Raw genomic sequence first — 22380 nt, 5'->3', positions numbered from 1 at the left:
AATGGGGAATCCCCCCCAAAAAAAAAAAAGAAAGAAAAGAAAAGAAAAAACTCCTCTGGTCGGCTCTACAACTGGGCATGCTCAGTGCGGCCGGCGCTTCCGCGTGCGGGTTCCGCTCGCCGCGTTTTCGGAGCGGCCGTAGGGGCCGGCCTGGTGTGGGGCTTCCAGGCTGCCGAGCTCCAAGACCTGATCCACCAAACACGGGCTGGCGGCTGGGGTCAGGATAGCTCAGGGACTTTGCCTCTTCCCCGAAGGTTTTTACTTATTTGGGGGGCACTTTTCTGAGTTGCACACCTTGGAAAGTCGTGAGGAGGTTCTTCGTAGAGCAAAAGTGTGGCGTTTGCAGCGCCGACAGGCGGCCACCTCAGAGAGGGCAGGATAAGGCCTGAGGATACTGATGGGTTGGCTGCGAGGGAGCGCGTCCAGGACGGCGCTAAAAAGGTCACGTTGCGGGAAGCCAAACTCGGAGGTGTCCCCCGCCCATTCTGCACTAAAGTTTACTTTTTTATAAAGACTCGTCCCCTTTCCCTCGCCTTTTGGTCCGCCGGGACGCAAAGAAAAAATGCAGCTCAGCCTTGAGTCCCCATGGGCAGATCGAGTTGCCCAAGTCGGACACCACAGTGAAAATGACTGGTCGGCCCAAGAAAACCTGCTCTTAGGGAATATGGGGAAATGGGGCGGTTGTGTCAGTGCTTGTTTTTCCTGTTGCCCTCCCCCTGGGACCATCCGTGTCCCAGCGCGGACCTGCGACCTTAGCTCTGCACTGCCAGGTCCAGCAACCACAGCCCCCTCCCCGCCGGCGCCCTTCGCCAGCGCTCCAGAGGGCTGGGGCGCGGGGTGGGCCCCTGAGTGGGCATGCGCGGCGCCGTCGCCGAGCGGCACGACGGACGCTGCCGTGCGATTGGGCGTCCGTGACTCACGCTGGCCAATCAGAGAGGAACAGGAGGAAGGGTACAGGCGCTCCCTAAAAGATTGCTCCACCCTGTTGGTCTTTCACTTCTGCGGCGTTCAGTAGGGCGGGCAAAGAGGCTTCTGAGGGGCACTGTCCTCAACTGCCAGGTCGGGAGAAGAAGACTGTTACGAACTTAACCGCTAACTCCGCCGCTTGCCGCTGCTGCTTCTAAGGGCATCATCAAAAACAGACTTGGAGCAGAGACTGCGGAACTGGGCAGAGGCGCTCTTGGGATTGGGGAGGAAATTGACAGTTACGGAAGGAAGGGGGATAATTGCCCTGGGTGGAGCTAAAATTCCTTAATACAGATTTTTCTCATTTCAGCTGGGGTATTCCGTTTGGTCTTCCCAAAAGTCATAGTTATAAAATCGCGATGCTTTCCTTAGATGGAATGCTATTGAGATTTGCTCCCAGGCATATCGTTTAGATAATTTTAGATCAGAAGTAGCTCCATCCTGTTCGCTACAATGTGCCCTAATATGTAGTGTTTAGGTGATAAGTATGCTACAGTCAATTTATAGTCATCGGCCATCATATTCCAGGAGCCAGGAATAGATATGCCATTTTAAATGTAAGTAGATGACTCAAAAATAAATTGCCAATAATTTTTATTGGCGGTTAGAATTTTCTCTTACCAATTATTTACATTTTGCAGTTAGTGTAACCTGTCAACTATGAAAATGATAAGTTGTCCCAGTCATCAGAATTTCTCACTGGTTATAAAGCCATTTGTTCTCACATGCCGTGTGATTCAGTAAGGATTTACCACTGCATGGTCCTTCCAATAATAAAATACTCCACAAAATACTAAATTCCCTTCAAGAATGGGATTTTTACTGGAGAAATGTGGGACAACATGAGCATCCAAAAAATGGTGACAATAATTGATGAAACACATTGAATTTCTTCGGAGTGCCACGAAAAATAAAAGGCAAGGAGGACAAAACCTTTTCTTTCAGAGGAATACAAGATAGTAAATGCAGAACAAATGATAGAATTAGAAAAATCACAATTTTTCAAGTCAACCACAATTGATTCAGGAAAATTTATCAGAAGATACTAAAAGTCACAGGGTAAAAGACTAGGAGTACAGGATCTTCACATGGTCTCAAAGTATCAAGCCATAACTTATTACAGAAGGGAAAATATACCTTACCTTGAAAAAAAAAAAAAACTGCCTTAAGAGATCAAAGCTAGAATCACTAATAATGGGACACTCTAATGTAATCTGCCTACTGATGTAATGCAACTAGACATACACATCACTTAAGAAGTATTCTTGCCAAAATTGTTTAACCTGAATTTAACCAAGCTTCTGGACAGTGGATCCTAAACTAACCCCCACATCCCCAAATCCATTTAGCAATGTCTGGGTTGTCACAATCTGAGGAGGTAGGAGTGTTGTTATGCATCTCATGGGATGCAGCAGGAATACTGCTAAATATCCTACAAAGCACAGGACATCTCTGAACTCCAAAGAATGATCTGACCCAGAATGTCAGTAATGCTAAGGTCTAGATGTAAGAAGAAATGTAAAGGACAGATAGGTGATATTTGAGCAAGTTAAACATGAAGACGCAGGCACATAAATCCACCATGAGGCATATTCTCCTCTGGCCTAGACTGTTAAAATGTAATTTAAGATTTTTTTTTTTTTTTTTAATTGAGAGGGGTGTCTCGCTTTGTCGCCGAAACTGGGTTTCACCGTGTTAGCCAGGATGGTCTCCATCTCCTGACCTCATGATCCGACCTCATGATCCACCCGCCTCGGCCTCCCAAAGTGCTGGGATTACAGGCGTGAGCCACCGCCCCCGGCCAGAAATAATTCTTTAAAAAAAAAAATAAGGTCGGGCGCGGTGGCTCACGCCTGTAATCCCAGCACTTTGGGAGGCCGAGGCGGGCCGATCACGAGGTCAGGAGATCGAGACCATCTTGGCTAACACGGTGAAACCTCGTCTCTATTAAAAGTACAAAAAAAAAAAAAAAATTAGCCGGCGCAGTGGCAGGCACCTGTAGTCCCAGCTACTCGGGAGGCTGAGGCAAGAGAATGGCCTGAAGCCGGGAGGCGGAGCTGGCAGTGAGCTGAGATCCCGCTACTGCACTCCATCCAGCCTGGGCGACAGAGTGAGACTCCGCCTCAAAAAAAAAAAAAAAGAAAAGAGAAGAAAAGAATTATTTCAAATTTAAGAGATGCAAGAGACATGAAAACAAAATTCAATCCTGGATCTAAAAAATAAATAAAAAAATAATTACTGGTGACCAGTTGCAGAAATTTGAATCTGGACTGGATATTGGATAGTATAATGGAATTATGGTTTTCTTAAATGTGACAATGTTATTGTCCTTCAGTTGAGAATTTTATGTCAAAACATTTATGGATGAAGAAGAATTGGATCTACAAGTTATTTGTAAATGATTCAGAGAAAAACATTTGTAAGATATATAAAACATATAAACATAGATACATGTATATAGGTAAGAAAGAGAAAGGAGGCTGAAGCAGGAGAGTTGCCTGAACCTGGGAGGCGGAAGTTGCTTGCAGTGAGCCCAGATCGCGCCACTGCACTCCAGCCTGGCGACAGAGCGGGACTCCGTCTCAAAAAAAAAAAAAAAAAAAAAAGAAAGAGAAAAAAGAGAGAAAGGAGGTAAATATGGCAAAATATTAAAAATGGGTGAATCAGTTGGAGAAGGGTCCAAATGTTTATGTTTCTTTTCTCTAGGTTTGAAATTTTCCAAAATAAAAAGAAGTGTGGATTACACTAATTTCACATCAAAAATTTTAAATTGGAATTATATTCTGTATAAGTAATTTAGTGCCATGAAAAATGGTAATAGCTGACTAGATAAAATGAATTTCCATTTTTAATTAGATAAATCATTGATTTACAGAAAAATAGAAAGTCTATAATGAGTTGAAGTTGGGGGAAACTCTTAAGAGTGGCAAAAAAAAAAAAAAATTGTTAGGTCCAAGAAAACAAAAACGAGGAATTAAATCTATTTGGAGTCCGTGGTATAAATTAACAGAAGAGAGAGACTGAAAATCCATTCACCTCTGTTTCACCTCTATCATTTCAGTAAAGGAAAAGGTTCTCAGACTGAAAAGGGTAAAAGAATATGGATAAGTAAGAATAGAAGCTACAATAAAAAGTGAGATGGTAAGAGTGCCTGGCCCTCTGAGGCAAACTACATCTTGTGACTGTAAGCCATTTGCATCCTACGGAATACTAAAATAACCTATGAATGACAGATGAGCCAGTGCCAGGGGGCCCTATTATATTTGAAATCATCTGAAGAACCTATAATTTAAAAGAATGCTAGTTGCACTCACTTATAAAATGAAATATCACAATTTAATGTATCTTCTGGATACATTTTAGTTTCCCATATTCACTTTGATTTCAATAAAAATCAGTCATTTTCCAACAGTTTTACCATGTGACTTTTCATAAGTATATACAAGAGGAATTGGCCTCTTTTGCTTTCATATCACAAGATATAGCTGTATATATTTTAGTTATCTCATTTAATTCATTTCAAGCACTTAACTTTGCCATATTACTTCAAGCCGTTAAACTGACCATTTTAGCTATTTAGGACAAAGACTACATCTATTTTGTGTTTACAGCATGATACAGTGTGCAGGAAGGTCTGTTTTTCAAAGAAAAGTGGAAAATGGCCCCCAAAAAATCTTTGTAAACTTCTGCTGTAATTTTCATACTTAATGAAGTTTGCAAGATTATGTCCCATATTTTCTCACTTTCCACATGAAGGGATTAATATATTCAGTGGTCCATTTCCAAGACAAAGTGCCTTAAGTCGGCTTAGGTCAACAAACTACAGAAGATGCACTGGATGTACTGGGCCACTGTTTGGATAGCTGATGCCTGCTTGTCGGCCTCCCTACCCCTCTTCCCCACCCCTACTTAGTTGCCCTCACCTGAACCAAAGAAGTTTAATATAAAAGTTTACTAGCCTGCAAAATAGCTCGTTTTGTCTGTTCTTATCAGCCTGCCCAGCTACTTAAGTCATAAGTCAAATACTTGAAGAGCCTCTCAGCTAACTAGATTGCAATGCATTGTGGGCTGCAATAAAATGCAGCAAGACAAACCTAAAAGATAAAAAAAAAAAAAAAAAACCTAAAGCCCCTACCCAACAATCAATAGGCAATGTCCAGGAAAATTGTGACTCCATAGTACTCAGCCTATGAGGAACCGGGGGAAGGACCTGTGCACTAGGGGATAAATTGCTTATTAAAACTGTGCTGGGTGTGCCTCTTCATCAGACACCCAATCTTGCAAGACTATCATTAAAAATCTCACTTTCACTCTTCTCCAGGTCTGTAAGTCCATTCGTTGGGTTTGGACAGGTGACTTTATTTCTCACACTCAAAATTACTGTATTCTAAATATGCTACAAATAATATACTCTCTTTAAAGCTTACCATAAACACTTGGCCTAACATGCAGTCCCCTTTTCAGATCTCATGAAGAGCTCAACCACTGTCACTTATCCCTGGTCTTTAGAACATAGCCACTTTTCAGCACACTGAAAGGACTCTTATCTAACTAATTTGAATTAATTTTAGAACACTTCACGAGAAACTATGTAAAAGAAAAAATATATACGCTTTATTATTCACCTTTTTTCAACTAACGTTAACACTTTCCTTTAGAGTGGTCAACAAAGTAATGCAATTCAAGGTTAAAAAATATGTTAGCTCTATTTCTTTACAGACTATTTATGCCACTCTCCACTTCTCTTGAAGTATGAGGAAGTTTTGATCTCATATGTTTAATGGCATCTTGCTGATGAGTAATTTTCTGTTAAAATTGGTAAAAGGTAGAAACAGGATTCCAGAATATTCTGACTCCAAAACACATGCACTTAGTGCCTATATTCATAAGGAACTGGAAATATGATAGGATCATCGACAAGGAACAGAGAATGAAATGAATGGGCTGATTTTAAATCTGAATCTAAAGTGACAAGACATGACTATTATCAAATAGAGATTTTGGCTGGAAAGAGGTAAGGGCATATTTGGAGATACTGATTTTAGGAGTCACTTTATAAGACATTGTGAAAGTTTTAAAAATGAATAGGCTTCTGAAGAGTTGTATAAAAATGGAGAAGAGGCTCAAAGATGCAGCCTAAGGAACAACCACAGTAAACAGTAGGAGGAAGAAGAAGCCACAAAAAGATATAAAAGCCATACTCAGATTTCGAGGAAGAGAACTAGAATGCTAGAAGGACAAATAATATGACTGGATTTTTTAAATAAATAAGCTGAATTAAGTTAAAATGTATTTGCTTGACAACCTATAGACAAAACTTTAATAAAAGGGCAATTTATGTGTACTGCCAAGCCTCCTCAGCCCATCCTGCACGTCAGTATTCACATTATTAACATCATCATTGCAACAAAATTTATTCAATGTGCTAAATATTTTCTAAATAAAAAATGAAGAAAGAGGATAGCGGTAAAATGACCTTCTTAAGGTAGCTTTGTCGTTAAGTGACAAAGCTGGGATTTAAATTCATGTATGTCCAACACTCATACCACCCTCTTAACAAGTACACTATTCCCAAAATGTGGGACAAGTAGGGATAAACAGCATTTCTAGGTGTTTGTAACATGACGTTAAATAACATTGACTCAATAAATATTGCTAGATCTATCCCATAATGAGAAAGCTATTTCCCTTTCCATTTGTCCAACAGCCTCAAAGAGAAGGTGTCAGTTTGGAGTGAGTTAACATCCCTTTAACACTTGCCAAACTCCATTTTTAACAAAAAGATAGCAGGCCTCAGGTGAGAATCTTCTGTAGACCACAATATCTAGCTATAATTTAATAATATTATTTTATTTTTATTATATTTATGTTTTATACTTATGACGCATTATTCTGACATTTCATTAACAGTAGCCAATAAAGTTTTCTGTTTAAATACACACAAGGCCAGGTGCAGCGGCTCACATCTGTAATCCTAGCATTTTGGGAGACTGAGGTAGAAGGATCACTTGAGACCAGAAGTTCAAGACCAGCCTTTTCAAAAACTTGAAAATTAGTCCGGCATGGTGTTGTATGCCTGTAGTTCTAGCTACTCAGGAGGCTAAGGCAGGAGGCTCACCTGAGTCCAGGAGTTCAAAGCTACAGTAAACTATGATCATGCCACTGCACTCCAGTCTGGGTGACAGAGTGAGACCCTGTCTCTAAATTAAAATAACAATAATAATAATAAATACACATAAGATTTTTTAAAGTGACTGTTCAAAAACTCAAGCAAACAATAATACAGGAAGTCTGTGGATGTGGCAAAATTGTAAGGGAAGCTTGTGGATAATTAAAATTTAGGGAAAACTGCACTATCTTAACTATCTTCCTTCTTACTGTGAAATCCTTAATCATAAACTTGGTGCCAAAGATCAGTTATTTATTTTCCACCCTCCATTCCTGTAACTCACTATAGCACTGATCCAAGTAATACCTTCCAGGTGATTATCCCTCTCACATAGTACATTTCTCTCTCTCTCTCTCTTTCAGTCTTTTTTTAAAATCCCTGTTCACCAGCTGTCAGAGCACTAGCTGTCATACTGAGCTTCGATGGGATGTTTGTAGGCCAAAAAAGTAGAGCTGAGCTTTGAAACCCTGCTCTCGCAGTCCAACTCTCTTCACTGACTTTCTAGGGCTAAAAATACGAGACCTCTGAATCACCAGCAAGGAGTCACTTCTGCTCATTTTTGCTATAAAGGACTTAGAGGCAAATTTTCTAAGCACAGAGGAAATGAAGCAGCTTTACATTCACTTTTATGCCTAAAATGTTTCAGTAATAAATAAATGCTATTATTACTTTTCAAAGCTTGTTTTTTTAAAAAAAAACTTTCTGCACATTCAAAACTGTTCAATTAACATCTATCCTCCACTTCTTGAGAACGATCTTGAGAAACAAATCAGCTCATGTAGAGGAGTATCATGTAAGCAGGGATTAAGGGAGGTGTTGGGTGGAGATCGCTTTATCCAGTTAGCACTTTTTGAAAAAACTTGGCTCATATCTCTTCTATGACCTAAATAAAGAAAGTTCCTGCAATGAAAGCCACACTTTTTTTTATGTATTAGATGATTTAATCTTAGCAACAAAGCTATTAGAGATAGGGGTGTGTGTGTGTGTTTGTGTGTGTGTGTGTGTGTGTGTGTGTGTCTAAAATCCTCATTTTGCAGATCAGGAAACTAAGGCCCAAATTTGCATGCATAGTTGGTCAGTGGCAGAGCTGGGGTTTGAGCCTAAGCTTTGGATAACACATTATCCACCTCCAAACACCTACTCAACCCTGTCTCCACTTCCATAAACCATCCCAACAGCGCTTTTGTGATTTTTGTACATTTCCAAACCACCCTGGATTTTAGGTGGCATGAGGAGACTTGGAACTTAGGGAAAATTAGGATTCTGGGAACAGCAAAGACTGAGACAGTAAACAAGACATCTAGATTACAGAGGCTGAGGATCTCTAAATTACAACAACAACAAAAAACCTATAAGAATGATTTCAAATAGATTCTTCAGTAAATGTTCTTCTAAAGGGTGATAAATTGGGTAATTTCATAATGCTTCAGCTCTTCTCAGAATGAAAGGAGGAAAAGGTAACAGTTCAGGTATTTTTGGACAAAAGTTACCCAAATGATTCCTTCAAATACCCTTCAGAATTCTAAGTCAAATAAAATCATTTCTAATTAAATGTTAACTATGAGTTATTAGTGCGATGCAAATATTCACAAGCTGTATCTGCCTGCAGGTTATTGTCACTCTTCACAACATAACTACAGGATTTAAACATCATCCCCCTAACCTCTGCTCTCTCAGACAATAATTCATCATAGTTTTGCAAGGATTCCTCAGGAGCTGTGTAAACATGGACAGTAACAGTCCTCCACTGTCTTCTGTTGCGACCCCTTGCAACACTGTTGTGATCCACTGTTCTATCCACTGTTCAAAACCCACTAGAGAAAAGTAACTGGGCCAGGCACAGTGACTCACACCTGTAATCCCAACACTGGGAGGCCGAGGTGGGTGTATCACTTAAGTCCAGGAGTTCAAGATCAGCCTGGGCAATATGGCAGAACCCCATCTCTACAAAAAGTACAAAAATTAGCGAGTCGTGGTGCATGCCTGTAGTCTCAGCTACTCTGAGGGCTGAGATGGAAGCATTGCTTGAGCCCAAGAGGTCAAGGCTGCAGTAATCTGTGATCCCACCATTGTACTACAGCCTGGGCAACAAAGTAAGACCCTGTCTCAAAAAAATAGAAATAAGAGAGAGAGAGAAAGAGAAGTAACTGGATATTATCATGCTGCAGTGATTTCTTTGAAAATGCTGTTTCTCTGCATAGAAGATTGTCTGTTACTGACCCCAAACCCGCACAATCTCAATATGTCAAGCAGCATTGTGTTCTCTTCTGTTTCTGTGCATGAAATGAGGACTGCCCCTCTCCAAATCCCAGCTTCATTTGAGTCACCTGGGACCCAGGGCAGCTCAGCTTACTCTGTGGTCTCACAAGTTCCTTTTGGAACAGCTTTTGCTTCAGCCCTCCGGTTCCCTACAACCCAAACAAGAAACTGCATGGAAAAGGGTTGAGGAACAGACACTACACTGTCCTCTCCACTCCTCAGTCTTGCTGAAACTAACCCATACATCCAGTTCATACAAGTAGATGTCAGGGAGATCACAAGCTAGGCTGTTTATCAGACACACCTACTTTTTTTTTTCAAGTTAAGTCTGGATTTTTAATTTATTTATTTTAAATTTCAACTTTTATTTTAGATACAAGGGGTACATGGGCAGGTTTGTTACCTTTGTGTATTGCACCTAGGTAGTGAGCATGGCACCCAATAGTTAGTTTTTCAACCCATACCCACCTCCCCACCTCCCTTCTCCAGTAATCCACAGTGTCTGTTGTTCCCATATTTATGCCCGTGTGTGCTCAATGTTTAGCTCCCACTTATAAGTAAGAACCTGTGGTATTTGGTTTTCTCTTCCTGCATTAATAATAAAGACATTATTTCATTCTTGTTTATGGCTATGTAGTTGGTATTCCATGGTGTATATGTACCACATTTTTTTATCCAGTCCACCGTTGATGGGCACCTAGGTTGATTCCATGTCTTTGCTATTGTGAATAGTGCTGAACATATAAGTACATGTGCCTTTTTGGTATAATAATCTATTTTCCTTTGGGTAAATACCCAGTAATGGAATTGCTGGGCCAAATGGTAAATATATTTTAAGTTCTTTGAGAGATCTCCAAACTGTGTACATTTCATTAGTAAAATGAACTAATTTACACTTCTACCAACAGTAAATAAGCATTTCCTTTTCTTTCAACCTCATCAACACCTGTTGTTTTTGACTTTTAAATAATAGCCATTCTGATTGGTGCGAGATGGTTTCCTATTGTGGTTTTGATTTGCATTCTCTGAGGATTAGTGATGTTGAGCAATTTTTTGTATGTTTCTTGGTCACTTGTGTGTCTTCTTTTGAGAAGTGTCTGTTCATATCCTTTGTGTTTTTTTTTTTTTTTTTTGAGACAGAGTCTTGCTCTGTTGCACAGGCTGGAGTACAGTGGCACAATCTCAGTTCACTACAAGCTCCACCTCCCAGGATCAAGCCATTCTCCACCTCAGCCTCCCGAGTAGCTAGGACTACAGGCGCCTGCCACCAAGCCCAGCTAATTTTTTTGTATTTGTAGTAGAGACAGGGTTTCACCGTGTTAGCCAGGATGGTCTCCATCTCCTGACCTCGTGATCCGCCCGCCTCGGCCTCCCAAAGTGCTGGGATTACAGGAGTGAGCCACCATACCCCGCCCTCCTTTGTGTATTTTTTAATAAGGTTGTTTTTGCTTGTTGATTTAAGTTCCTTTAAGTTACACTTTCATCAGATGCATACTTTGTGAATATTTTCTCCCATTCTGTAGGTTATCTGTTTACTCTGTTGATAGTTTCCTTTGCTGTGCAGAAGCTTTTTAGTTCAATTAGGTTCCACTTGTCAATTTTTGTTTTTGTTGCAAATGCTTTTGGAATGTTAACCAAAAATTTATTTGCCATGGCCAGTCGTGAGAAGGGTATTTCCTAGATTTTCTTCTAGGATTTTTATAGTTTGAGTTCTTACATTTAAATATTTAAACCATCTCGAGTTAATTTTTGTACGTGGTGAGAGATAAGGGTCCAGTTTTATTCTTCTGCATATGGCTAGCTAGTTATCCCAGTACCACCTACAGAATAGGGAATCCTTTCCCCATTATTTGTTTTTGTCAACCTTGTTGAAGATCAGGTGGTTGTGGATCACACCTACATCTTTAAAAATCCCAACTGGGGAGTATCCTCCTCTAATATTAGTTTTAATAATTCAGATTTTTCATATAAGGATTGTGGTTTTTATACAAATGGATAGTTTAAAATACATTAAGCCACTTTTAAAATCAATGAACAAACTCAGACACATTTTATAGGATATTTATAAGGTAAATCACTATAAAATTGAGATTCAGCAAACCTGGGTTTAACTCTTGACACTGGAATAAGCAGGTGAATGGTTCCACTCAGATAATCTATTTCTCTTAGACTCTATTTTTCATTCAGGGGGTTAAATTGCTTGAAGAGGTGAATAATAAAAATCCTCTAGACCCTTCTACTTTCTATGATTTTAAATAATAAAAGTGTAATTTTATTATTTCATATTATTGATAGGTTAGCAAATTGCATTTTCTGAAGATGGTTGCACCAATATATATCTCCTCCCATGCTCTTCTTACAGTGTGGCATCCACATGCCTCCAGTGCAAGGTGGAGCTTCTATTTCCTCCTTTTGGATCTTTGTAATTTCCTTGACCATAAGAATGTGGCAGATGTAAGGCTGCTTGATTTCTGAGGCTAGATCATAAAAGGTCAAACAACTCCTGTGTAGTGTGTCTCTCTGTCTCTCTCTCTTATCTATCATCTATTAAGCTATCTTGATGCTTGTCCTTAGACTCCAACCACTATGTTGTAAGGAATCTCAGGTGACACAGAGAGGCTGCCTGTAGGTGTTTCAGCCAGCAACCCTAGTTAGGTCCCCAGTCAAAAATCACCATCACCTGCCAGACGTGTGCATGAAGGGGCCTTCACATGACGCAGCCATCAGCCTTTGAGTATTCCAGCTGAGGCTTCAGATATCGTGGAGCAGAGGAAAGCTGAGTCTGTGTGCCCTGTCTGATTTCCTGGCCCACAGGAACCGTGAAAGGGAATAAGTGATTATTACTATTTAAATAATAGGGGCAATTTGTTAGGCAGCCAAAATAACATTAGTCTGGGATATGAGAAACACGTTTGGTTTGGCTCCCATATGCCAGGTTCTCTTGCTGAACCTTTATTTGCATCATTTCCCTTAGTCGGCACTATGCCTCAACATTTGCTTTTATGCTGTGTTATTAGACATATCTTGATTTATTATATGCCATGTTTTTGGTCAGTAATGCAACTCCCAAATATATCAATATCCAAATTGTCCCTTGGGAAAATTTCCTAGTGCTGTTCCCAGAAATGCCCGGCACTGTCTGGTTAGTACAGAGGAAAAACTACCATGAGGTAATGAAGACCCACTTCAGGGTTGATGCTTACAGAGAAATGTTTTGACAATGACAATTTTAAAAAACCTGTTTTTAAAATGATTAAAATTGAACTCTAAACTGCCTTCCATCTCTAAGGTTTAATTCTATAAAATTATCAATATATTTATTTTTCAGATGCCTTTAAAAAACAGGGAATGTTAGTCACTACTCTAAAATATTTCTTCTACCTCTTCTCTCATATTAACTAATATCTATCTTTCTCACTTTGCTGAAGTTAATAAATATAAGGAAAATGTGGTCAAATGAGATAGAGGTGTTTGCTTTTTTAATTCTTAAAAAATAATTGTTTATGCCAGACTTTTGTTACAGAAATATAGCTGTTTTACAGCTAGCATTTGAGCAAGATGCCTATTTCCCCCAACCAGTCTGACTTTTGCAAAAGTAAAAATACTAAATATAGTAATAAAGCAATATATTATAGTGATATATATGTTTACTTTTATGCATTATGATTGGTGCCAATTAGTATCAGACATATTAATTATAAATGTTATTTTATTGAAATGCTTGAGGTGGAAATTCTACCCATATTTAGTTCAAAGCAGAATTCAACTGCTTTGTTCTATCAGTCATCAACAAATGGAACAGATGCAGCATTTTGTTGACAGATAATATTCAGTGCTATATTGGATCTTGAGCTAGAAACACTGGTGAATATTAAAGTCATAAATAATTCAATCCTTTATAGCATCAGTGAATGACCTCAAAATAACCCTGTTCAATCTGAAGCCACTGGTAATGGCCCAAAGTTCGGCAAGGCCAAATCATACCCTGCCATATATAGTAACACACTGTAATATAGAGTTTCAACAAAGAAAATACAGTTCGCATAATAATGAGGCATTAGCTGAAATGCACATGGAATTGTTGACCTAAAACAAAAAAATCCACAGAAAGGATGTGTTCTGAAGGATGCTGATAAAGTAATTAAAACAACTAGAGAAATAGACCTAGCTAGAAACTCAGTAAGTCATAAGTCCTGTCTTAGTCACTTAACCTCTAACTTATGCTCTCTAATCCTCGCAGACTATTTTAATATTCAGTTATTCAATAGAGTAAATTCAGAGCATCGCAGTATTTAATTCCAATGTTCCTGCCACAACCACCTCTATCCCAATATCGAACTTTGCATGATTTCCATAATGTGCTAATGCCTTTTCCTCTTTGGTGGCTTTTTACTGATTGTGCCCTTAGTCTTGAATGCTGCTCTTCTCATTTGTGCCTCAGCTATCACTTCTGCGAACCCTTGCCTGATTTATCCAGATGCAATTGCTGCCTGCCACTTCTATGGTCACATGTTATTTTGCATATCCATTTTCTACAGCTCTCGCTGTACCACATTGATATCATTTATGTATTTATGCATTCAATTCTGAGGTGTGAGGTGCTTAACATCAGCAACCATTATTTCATCCTTTTACTACTCCACCTGGTCACAGAGCTTGAAAGTTAGACATGCAGTTTTGAATTTTGGCCCCACCTTTTATTGGCAGTGTGATACCAGAAGAGCTACTTAACTTCTCTAAACCCTCGTTATCTGTTCATGGACCGTCTTGGTAGGATTGCTTTGAGGGTTAAATGAGATAAAATACACATACAGTGTCCGTTACACAGCAAGTACTCAATAAACACTGATCACTGAATGTGATAAATGTGTGTCATTATCTAAGCAACTTGAAATGTTTATGCCAGGTTAGATCAGACTGAAATTAGTGTAGTCATAGCATTCATCCTTTCTAGATTAAAAGAACTTCATGTAATTTTTCATTTACATATTCGAATGTTACCAAACAAATCACCGATGCATCGTAAGAAGCAATGAAAAAAGTCCCTAGAGGCATCATTTGAGTCAATACCTTTATCTGTCCCAGGACATCCTCAAAAACAAAATGATCACCACCATCATCATAATAGTTATCAATTACACTAAATGTATTCCCCCATACTTTTTCTCTATTAATATGAAGTGTATTTAAATTAATTGAATGCATTTAAATTAATATGTTTACATTTATATATGAAAATAGACCCATCATTACTATTCTAACCAACATTATTTTATTATATATAAAAGATTCAAAATATGTTACTTAATATCTTTAGAGATGGTGATTCATGGCAAAAATAGGAATCATGGCAAAATAGTTTTCTTTGTGTTTTCTTAAAAATATTTTTATATATATATACACACACACACATATTCCAAAATATGTATCTGCAGGCTCACATAGGGCAAAGGAACTGTCTGTAGAATCAGACTTGTCTCCTGCTACAGGACAAGGAACTTGAAACATTTTGCAGTTTCAATCTAGGCTACAAGGAAAACTTTAGTCTGGATAACTGATTGGATACAGATTAACCTTATTTATAGCCCTGGACAGTAATAATAATCAGCTGCCAATTTCCTGAAGCCATAGTCCTGAATACAGGACAGTGGCTGAATGAAGGCCAAGTGCCTGTGGGGAGTAAAGTCAGAAGTCAGGGGACTGGAGTGTGTTCCTGAAACACAGCAAAAATGAGTCCTGTCTCTCCCAAACATGCCAACCTCTTTGTCTTCTATGGACTGGAGATATTTTCCTCCTCCCCACATGAAAATGCAAAAAAACCAAAAAAACAAAAACACCACACCAAAGACAGCCCCTACTGCTGAAAAACAGCATGTGGGAGGCAGAAGGTAGGAACTGAGCTGAATGATGATACTGTTCAGCATTTCCTTCCATTATCACTGCTCTTCATTACTTCCTGTACTTAAGCTGTGTTCAGAAATGTCAAGCAAATAGCCAGTATAGTATTACCTCCAAATGCACATTCTATCTACAAATGAGCAGTGGGGGAGAGGTTTCATCCTTATTATATATCAACTGTAAGGCTTTTTAAAATTCAAGGCTCCTAGAAAAGCCTGCGTAAATTCATTCATTCTCAAATTTAGACCTTCCAGCAGATGATAGCTTTAAAATTGATTATTCTATCTTTAACAAAGTAAAATGAGATTTCCCAGGAAGTATTAATAAGTGGAATTAAATATAGTGGATAAAAATGTAAATAGATTAATAATGCCTGGAATGTGTATAGTTTTGTTCATTATACCTCAAACTACTTTTTAAGTCTAATTTTTATTTATGTTGCAGCATTGTATCTGTATTTTTTTAATCTTCATTTTATTAATAAAAAACTAAAATTATGCATAGGAAGCTGTTTCTTGATCATTTAAAATAAGTAAAAAGAACTCAGGGATCCTGAGTAATTCAAATCACTACATATATTAGCTGTCATAAATTCTCAACAAATAATCCTGTGACCTTTGTTATACTATTGACTAACCGCAAAAAAGTTAAAGGGTTTTTAAAAAAAAAAAAAAAAAAAAAAAAAACGCTCGTTTTTGTAATACCTTTAGATTCCATAAGGTGGTAATAAGTTAGGCTCATTAGAGTAGTTACAGGAATGTGACAGACCCAGTAGAAAAATACCCTTCTCATTGAAAGAAGTATATTGAGGGACATGCAGTCAAAAGTTTATCGGGATAGAAATAATATTGGAAGCTGTTCTTCACACCAAAACCTTGTCAAAACTTACTTACTTTCTCCAATTTCTCTCCTCCATTTTCAGTTAAACCCATCTCACTTTGTCCCCATTACTCCTTTGAAACTGCTCAAGGTCATCATAGGTCTGCAGATTGCCAAATCCAGTACTCAGTCTTTCTTTACCCTTTTGTGGCCAATCAGTCTTGACAATGGACACAGTTAAGCATTTCTTCCACTCTGATACATATTCTTCACTTGGCTTGCAAGATACCATAGTCTCTTGATTTTCCTCCTACAAGGAAGACAACTTCATAGAAATTGACCCATTTGAAAGACTTTTAAAATATTCTCAGAAAGACATTGTCAATGCCCTATAATCCAAGATGGCTGAGGGTTCAGTGAGCTGAAGGTTTGCAATATTATAAAAATAAAATTATCTGCACTAAACTAGAGAAATATAAATGAAGCAGGAGGTGGGAAACCTAGCATGAGATGAAACTGGCACTTAAAAGAAGTCTGATGGTCAGGCTCCTACCTAGCATCACTTGTTATAAATTCTCTTCCTGCAAAAGGGGATAATTATTTTAATTGCAAATGTTCATTGGGCTTGCAGCTTGGGGGCCAAAAGTCGATTAGCCATTGCCTCTTCACTGGCACACCATATGTTCTCTGTGCTGGGAGGCAAAGGCCAAGATAAAGGTCCTGAAACTGAGGTCTAGGCAAACAAAGAAGGAACTGAAGATAGTTGCTAAGAAGTACAAATCCCCTGCCCAGATTCTATGTTGAAAGACTCTAACTTTAGATCAACAGATTTGGTGATTAACCCATGGAATTTACAGACTCAGAGCTAACTAAATTCTTTTAAAAACTGCACTGCCAAAGAAATTCCAAGATTAATAAACAAAAGTTGATAATTACTAAACCCCTAAGTCCTAAGTAATCCCGTCACTTCCTCTCAGTGATGTCCTGGTAGAATGGTAAAACTGGCTATAGGGAGCATTTGATTCATAGTTGCTGATTTCTATGGTATAAATACTCCCTTCATGGCCATTTCAAGCTATCAAAGTGTGTCACTGGATACAGAGTTGGGAAGGGATGTATACAATTGGCTCTCACACTCCTGTCTCCTCTGTACCAGGAAGTGAAGTGTAAAGATGCACATCCACCACAAGGAGCTTCCTTCCTATTATTCACTATCTATGGAGGATACCAGACTTGGGAGAGCTTTCCAGAGGGAAGAAACAAGGCAGCTAAATTCACCGCCCCAAAATTTTCTTTTACTGCCCAGTCAAAAAGTTCCTCATCTGCAGGACATGATATATACTATTGAGTCAGTTACCACTGAAAGTTGTTTCCCATTCTATCCTCCTCTCTAAAAGAGTACTAAGTTGATATTAGCCTATTTCTGTCTACAATTACATTTTGAGTCTATTGGTAGGGATTAGATTTATCATTTATCTATAAATTCTTAAACCATGAGAATTATGTTAAGACCTAAACATGCTGATACAGTTTGGATCTGTGTCCCTGCCCAAATCTCATGTTAAATTGTGATCCCCAGTGTTGTACATGGGGCCTGGTGAGAGGTGATTGGATCATGGGGGAAGGTTTCTGCTCTGGTGCTGTTCTTGTGACAGTGAGTGAGTTTTTGTGAGATGTGGTTGTTTAAAAGTGTGTAGCACTTCCCCCCACTCTCTTCTTCCTGCTCTGGCCACATAAGATGAGCCTGCTTCCCCTTTGCCTTCCCATGATTGTAAGTTCCCTGAGGCCTAGAAACAGATGCTGCCATGCTTCCTGTACAGTCTGCAGAACCGTGAGCCAATTAAACCTCTTTTCTTTACAAATTACCCAGTCTCAGGTATTTCTTTATAGCAGTGTAAGAATGAACTAATACACATGCATAACCCAGATATTGTAGATTTAGAGTTAGATGCAGTAATTGTACCAAATGCTGAGTTGCCTCCCTTGCGGGAAGGCATGAGTACACATGAAGGTGTGTCATTACGTAGCAAATTAAGACATGTTTGGAAGCTTATATACATGAAGAAAGATGTGTAGTGATGTTAAGTTAATCAAAGGGTAGGTCCCAAATTATTTTCTTAAGTCATTACTCTGCTTTTGCTAGCAGTATTGTATTTGAATTTCTTTTGGGTTCCATTTCTTTGCAACTCTTCCATCCATGTGGTTCAAGTACAATTTCATCTCTTGTTCCAGGGATGAAGCATATGACTCAGGCCTGGCCAATCAGGCTACTAGTTTCCCCTAGGAATGATTTGATTTGGAATAGGAATGTGACCCTAGTTGGTTCTGTAAAAATAGCATCTAAGATTCTGCTGGAGTTACCAGTAAGAGACATGTTCCCTTTTTACATAGGTTTAAATCTTGGATGATACAAGCCTGGAGATACAAGAATCCACTGCCTGAGGCCTTAAAATGATGCCCCACAGTGGAGAGCATGGCTGAAAAAGATAACTTGATTTATTTTAGCCCTTGAATCAAGCCAAACCTGAAGAAATTAGGTTGTATAGGCCAATACATTATTCAGCCTGTTCGAATTGGATTTTCTCTCTTACAACCATTTCAAGCACTTCCCCGGTGTATTTCAAATTGAAGAGAAAAAATTTACACGAGATTATAGAAGTTGTATATTTAATATGCATGCTTCATCTGATTCCCTTAACCACAATCTACTTCTTTAATTACATGGAATGCTACCATTTCAAAAAGAAATCAAATAACATTTGGAAAGCTAGAATACTGATTATTTTATTCCCTATCTGAAACCTTTCAAAAACTCCAGAAAATTAATGCATAAAACAAACACTGGCATATTTTATGTTTACCAAATAAAATTGAAAAGTTGTGATTTCCACAGTAGCTGGCTTCTGTGACATTACCCCAACTGTGTCATCTTATGATCAAAAATTCTACTGCCATCGAGACCTTGTCTCTGCTGTGTTTCATTCAATTTTATTGACCCACAGACCTGTCAGATTTTTTGTCTCTACAGAAATCAAGATGATAAATGGCTCATATAATTAAATAATTTATATAATCACAATAGGAGATGGGCATGCTCTACTAAAATATCCCTTTTTGCCATGACATACAGAAATATTTTGGAACAAGCTGACCTTTCGGTGTCCTCCAAATGAAAGTTGTACTGGAAACTACCACTTCACCAAATTATTCCAACAATGCTAGTGAGACTTCTTTTTAAGTCATAAGTTAAACTGAATTCTTTCTTGAAAGAGCATGGGACTTTGAACATGGTGAAGCTTTACTTACATTAAACATGATTAAGTATCATCTGATACACGAAAATTGCAATCCAGACATAAATTAATCTATCTGCTCTCCTTACATTTAACAATCTTTTTTTCTTTCTTTCTTTTTTTCTTTTTTGAGACAGAGTCTCTCTCTGTCACCCAGGCTGGAGTGCAGTGGCACCATCTCGTCTCATTGCAACCTCCACCTCCTGGGTTCAAGGGATTCTCATGCCACAGCCTCCCAAGTAGCTGGGATTACAAGCATGAGCCATCATGCACAGCTAATTTTATTCTATTTTTTAGCAGAGAAAGAGTTTCACTGTGCTGGGCAGGCTGGTCTCAAACTCCTGACCTCAGGTGATCCACCCACCTTGCCCTCCTAGAGTTCTGGGATTACCTTGTGAGCCACCATGCCCGGCCCTAATAATGTATAAAATAAAATAATATATTTGCCCTTCAATTGAAAAAAGATGCCACATTTTCTTTTTCTGATTTCTTAAATAATATGGTGCTTTATGTTTAAAACATATTTCATCTTCTCATTCTTATATTCATAAGGAATGATTTCTCTCTATTACACGAGGGTCAGGTAACTGCTAAGGCTGAATCGTAAAGACCAGATCTCAGTTGGTAGTCTCAGAAGGTCTAGAGTTTGAACAGAAGAAAACGAAGAATTTATTCAACACAAGAAGGAAAGAAATTAGGCACCAAATTTGTATCTGAAGAAAAATATTTAGACACTTAATGGGACACAAACATTCAGGGGACAATTGCTCTTGATTTGCTGGGCTGGGGCTAGACTAGCACTCAGTCAGAGTTCAGAGGGTACTTCTCAGTGAATAATAAAATGAAGCAAAATGCTGAATCTAGTCCTCTGGCTTCATATTCTTTTTTTCCTCAAGACAGAGGCATGTTCACTGTGCCTGTTTTATAAAATTTGCAAAAGAAGGATACTTTACTCACTTAGCTAAAATCACTGTCTCTTTCTACTCTGCATTGTCATTGTTGCAGGCATTTTCCGGATTTGCCTAACGGGAACTGTGATGGGTTACATTTAGTTTGGGTTTGGTGTCATGTATTTATGTGGTTTGTAAGTGCTTTTCTTTTTTTTTGGTTTTTTGATGTTTTATAGCACCCCCCTCTTTACTGTTTTTCATCACCAACAGAAAAACTTACAAAATAAAGAAAATGTGCATTGTTACAGAAAATACATTAATTTTCAAAGTGGGGGCACATTGCTATATATGCATGTTGTTTAGGTCAGACATAGTGAAGAGTCACAATTTGAAGATAAATATTAAAACATCTTTTTAATTAAAGGCATTTCTGCAAATGCCTAGGGATTATTCTTCTTTTATGACTATTATACTTAAAAGTTTTGGGGTACATGTGCAAAACGTGCAGTTTTGTTACATAGGTATACACATGCCATGGTGGTTTGCTGTACCCATCAACCTGTCACCTACATTAGCTATTTCTCCTAATGTTATCCTTCCCCTAGCCCCCCACCCCACAACAGGCTCTGCTGTGTGATGTTCCCCTCCCTGTGTCCATGTGTTCTCATTGTTCAATTCCCACTTATGAGTAAGAACATACAGTGTTTGGTTTTCTGTTCTTGTGATACTTTGCTGAGAATGATGGTTTCCAGCTTCATCCATGTCCCTGTAAAGGACATGAACTCATCCTTTTTTATGGCTGCATAGTATTCCATGGTACATATGTGCCACAATTTTTTTATCCAGTCTATTATTGATGGACATTTGGGTTGGTTCCAAGTATTTGCTATTGTGAATAGTACCACAATAAACATACGTGTGTGTGTGTCTTTATAGTAGAATGATTTATAATCCTTTGGGTATATAACCAGTAATGGGATTGCTGGATCGAATGGTATTTCTAGTTTTAGATCCTTGAGGAATCACCACACTGTCTTCCACAATGGTTGAACTAATTTACACTTCCACCAACAGTGTAAAAGCATTCCTATTTCTCCACATGCTCTCCAGCATCTGTTGTTTCCTGACTTTTTAATGATCACCATTCTAACTGGCATGAGATGATATCTCATTGTGGTTTTGATTTGCATTTCTCTAATGACCAGTGATGATAAGCATTTTTTCATATGTCTGTTGGCTGCATAAATGTCTTCTTTTGAGAAGTGCCTATCCTTTGCCCATTTTTTTGATGGGGTTTTTTTTTTCTTGTAAATTTGTTTAAGTTCTTTGTAGATTCTGGATATTAGCCCTTTGTCAGATGGGTAGATTGCAAAAATTTTCTCCCATTCTGTAGGTTGCCTGTTCACTCTGATTATAATTTCTTTTGCTGTGCAGAAGTTCTTCAGTTTAATTAGATCCCATTTGTCAATTTTGGCTTTTGTTGCCATTGTTTTTGGTGTTTTAGACAGGAAGTCTTTGCCCATGCCTACATCCTGAATGGTATCGCTCAGGTTTTCTTCTAGGATTTTTATTCTTACATTTAAGTCTTTGGTCCATCTTGAGTTGATTTTTGTATAAGTTGTAAGGAAGGGGTCTAGTTTCAGTTACCTGCAAATGGCTAGCCAGTTTTCCCAACACCATTTATTAAATAGAGAATCTTTTCCCCATTGCTTGTTTGTGTCAGGTCTGTGAAAGATCAGACGGTTATAGATGTGTGGTGTTATTTCTGAGGCCTCTGTTCTGTTCCATCAGTCTATATATCTGTTTTGGTACCAGTACCATGCTGTTTTGGTCACTATAGCCTTGTAGTATAGTTTGAAGTCAGTTAGTGTGATGCCTCCAGTTTTTTGCTTCTTGCCCAGGATTGCCTTGGCTATGTGGGCTCTTTTTTTGGTTCCATATGAAGTTTAGTTTTTTCCAATTCTGTGAAGAAAGTCAGTGGTACTTTCCTTACATAGTTTGTTTTGTTTTGTTTTGTTTTGTGCCTTTTTGAGACAGAGTCTTGCTCTTGTCGCCCAGACTGGAGTGCAGTGGCCCAATCTTGGCT

General features: G+C 38.5%; 1 protein-coding gene across 1 annotated transcript in view; it reads right to left on the bottom strand.

Annotated features, from left to right (window-relative positions):
• Positions 1–842, bottom strand: part of TDRD3 (tudor domain containing 3) — a 188042-nt gene extending 187200 nt beyond the window's left edge. Inside the window, exon 1 of the mRNA XM_011943268.1 lies at positions 295–842. The gene's annotated coding sequence lies outside the window, so the exon portion shown is untranslated. The remainder of the gene's footprint in view (positions 1–294) is intronic.
• Positions 843–22380: the final 21538 nt, after the last annotated feature.

This window comes from Colobus angolensis, unplaced genomic scaffold (assembly GCF_000951035.1).
Source record: "Colobus angolensis palliatus isolate OR3802 unplaced genomic scaffold, Cang.pa_1.0 Scaffold218, whole genome shotgun sequence".
Taxonomy (NCBI): domain Eukaryota; kingdom Metazoa; phylum Chordata; class Mammalia; order Primates; family Cercopithecidae; genus Colobus; species Colobus angolensis.
Note: the sequence above shows the minus strand (reverse complement) of the source record. Positions and strands in the feature narration are given on the sequence as shown.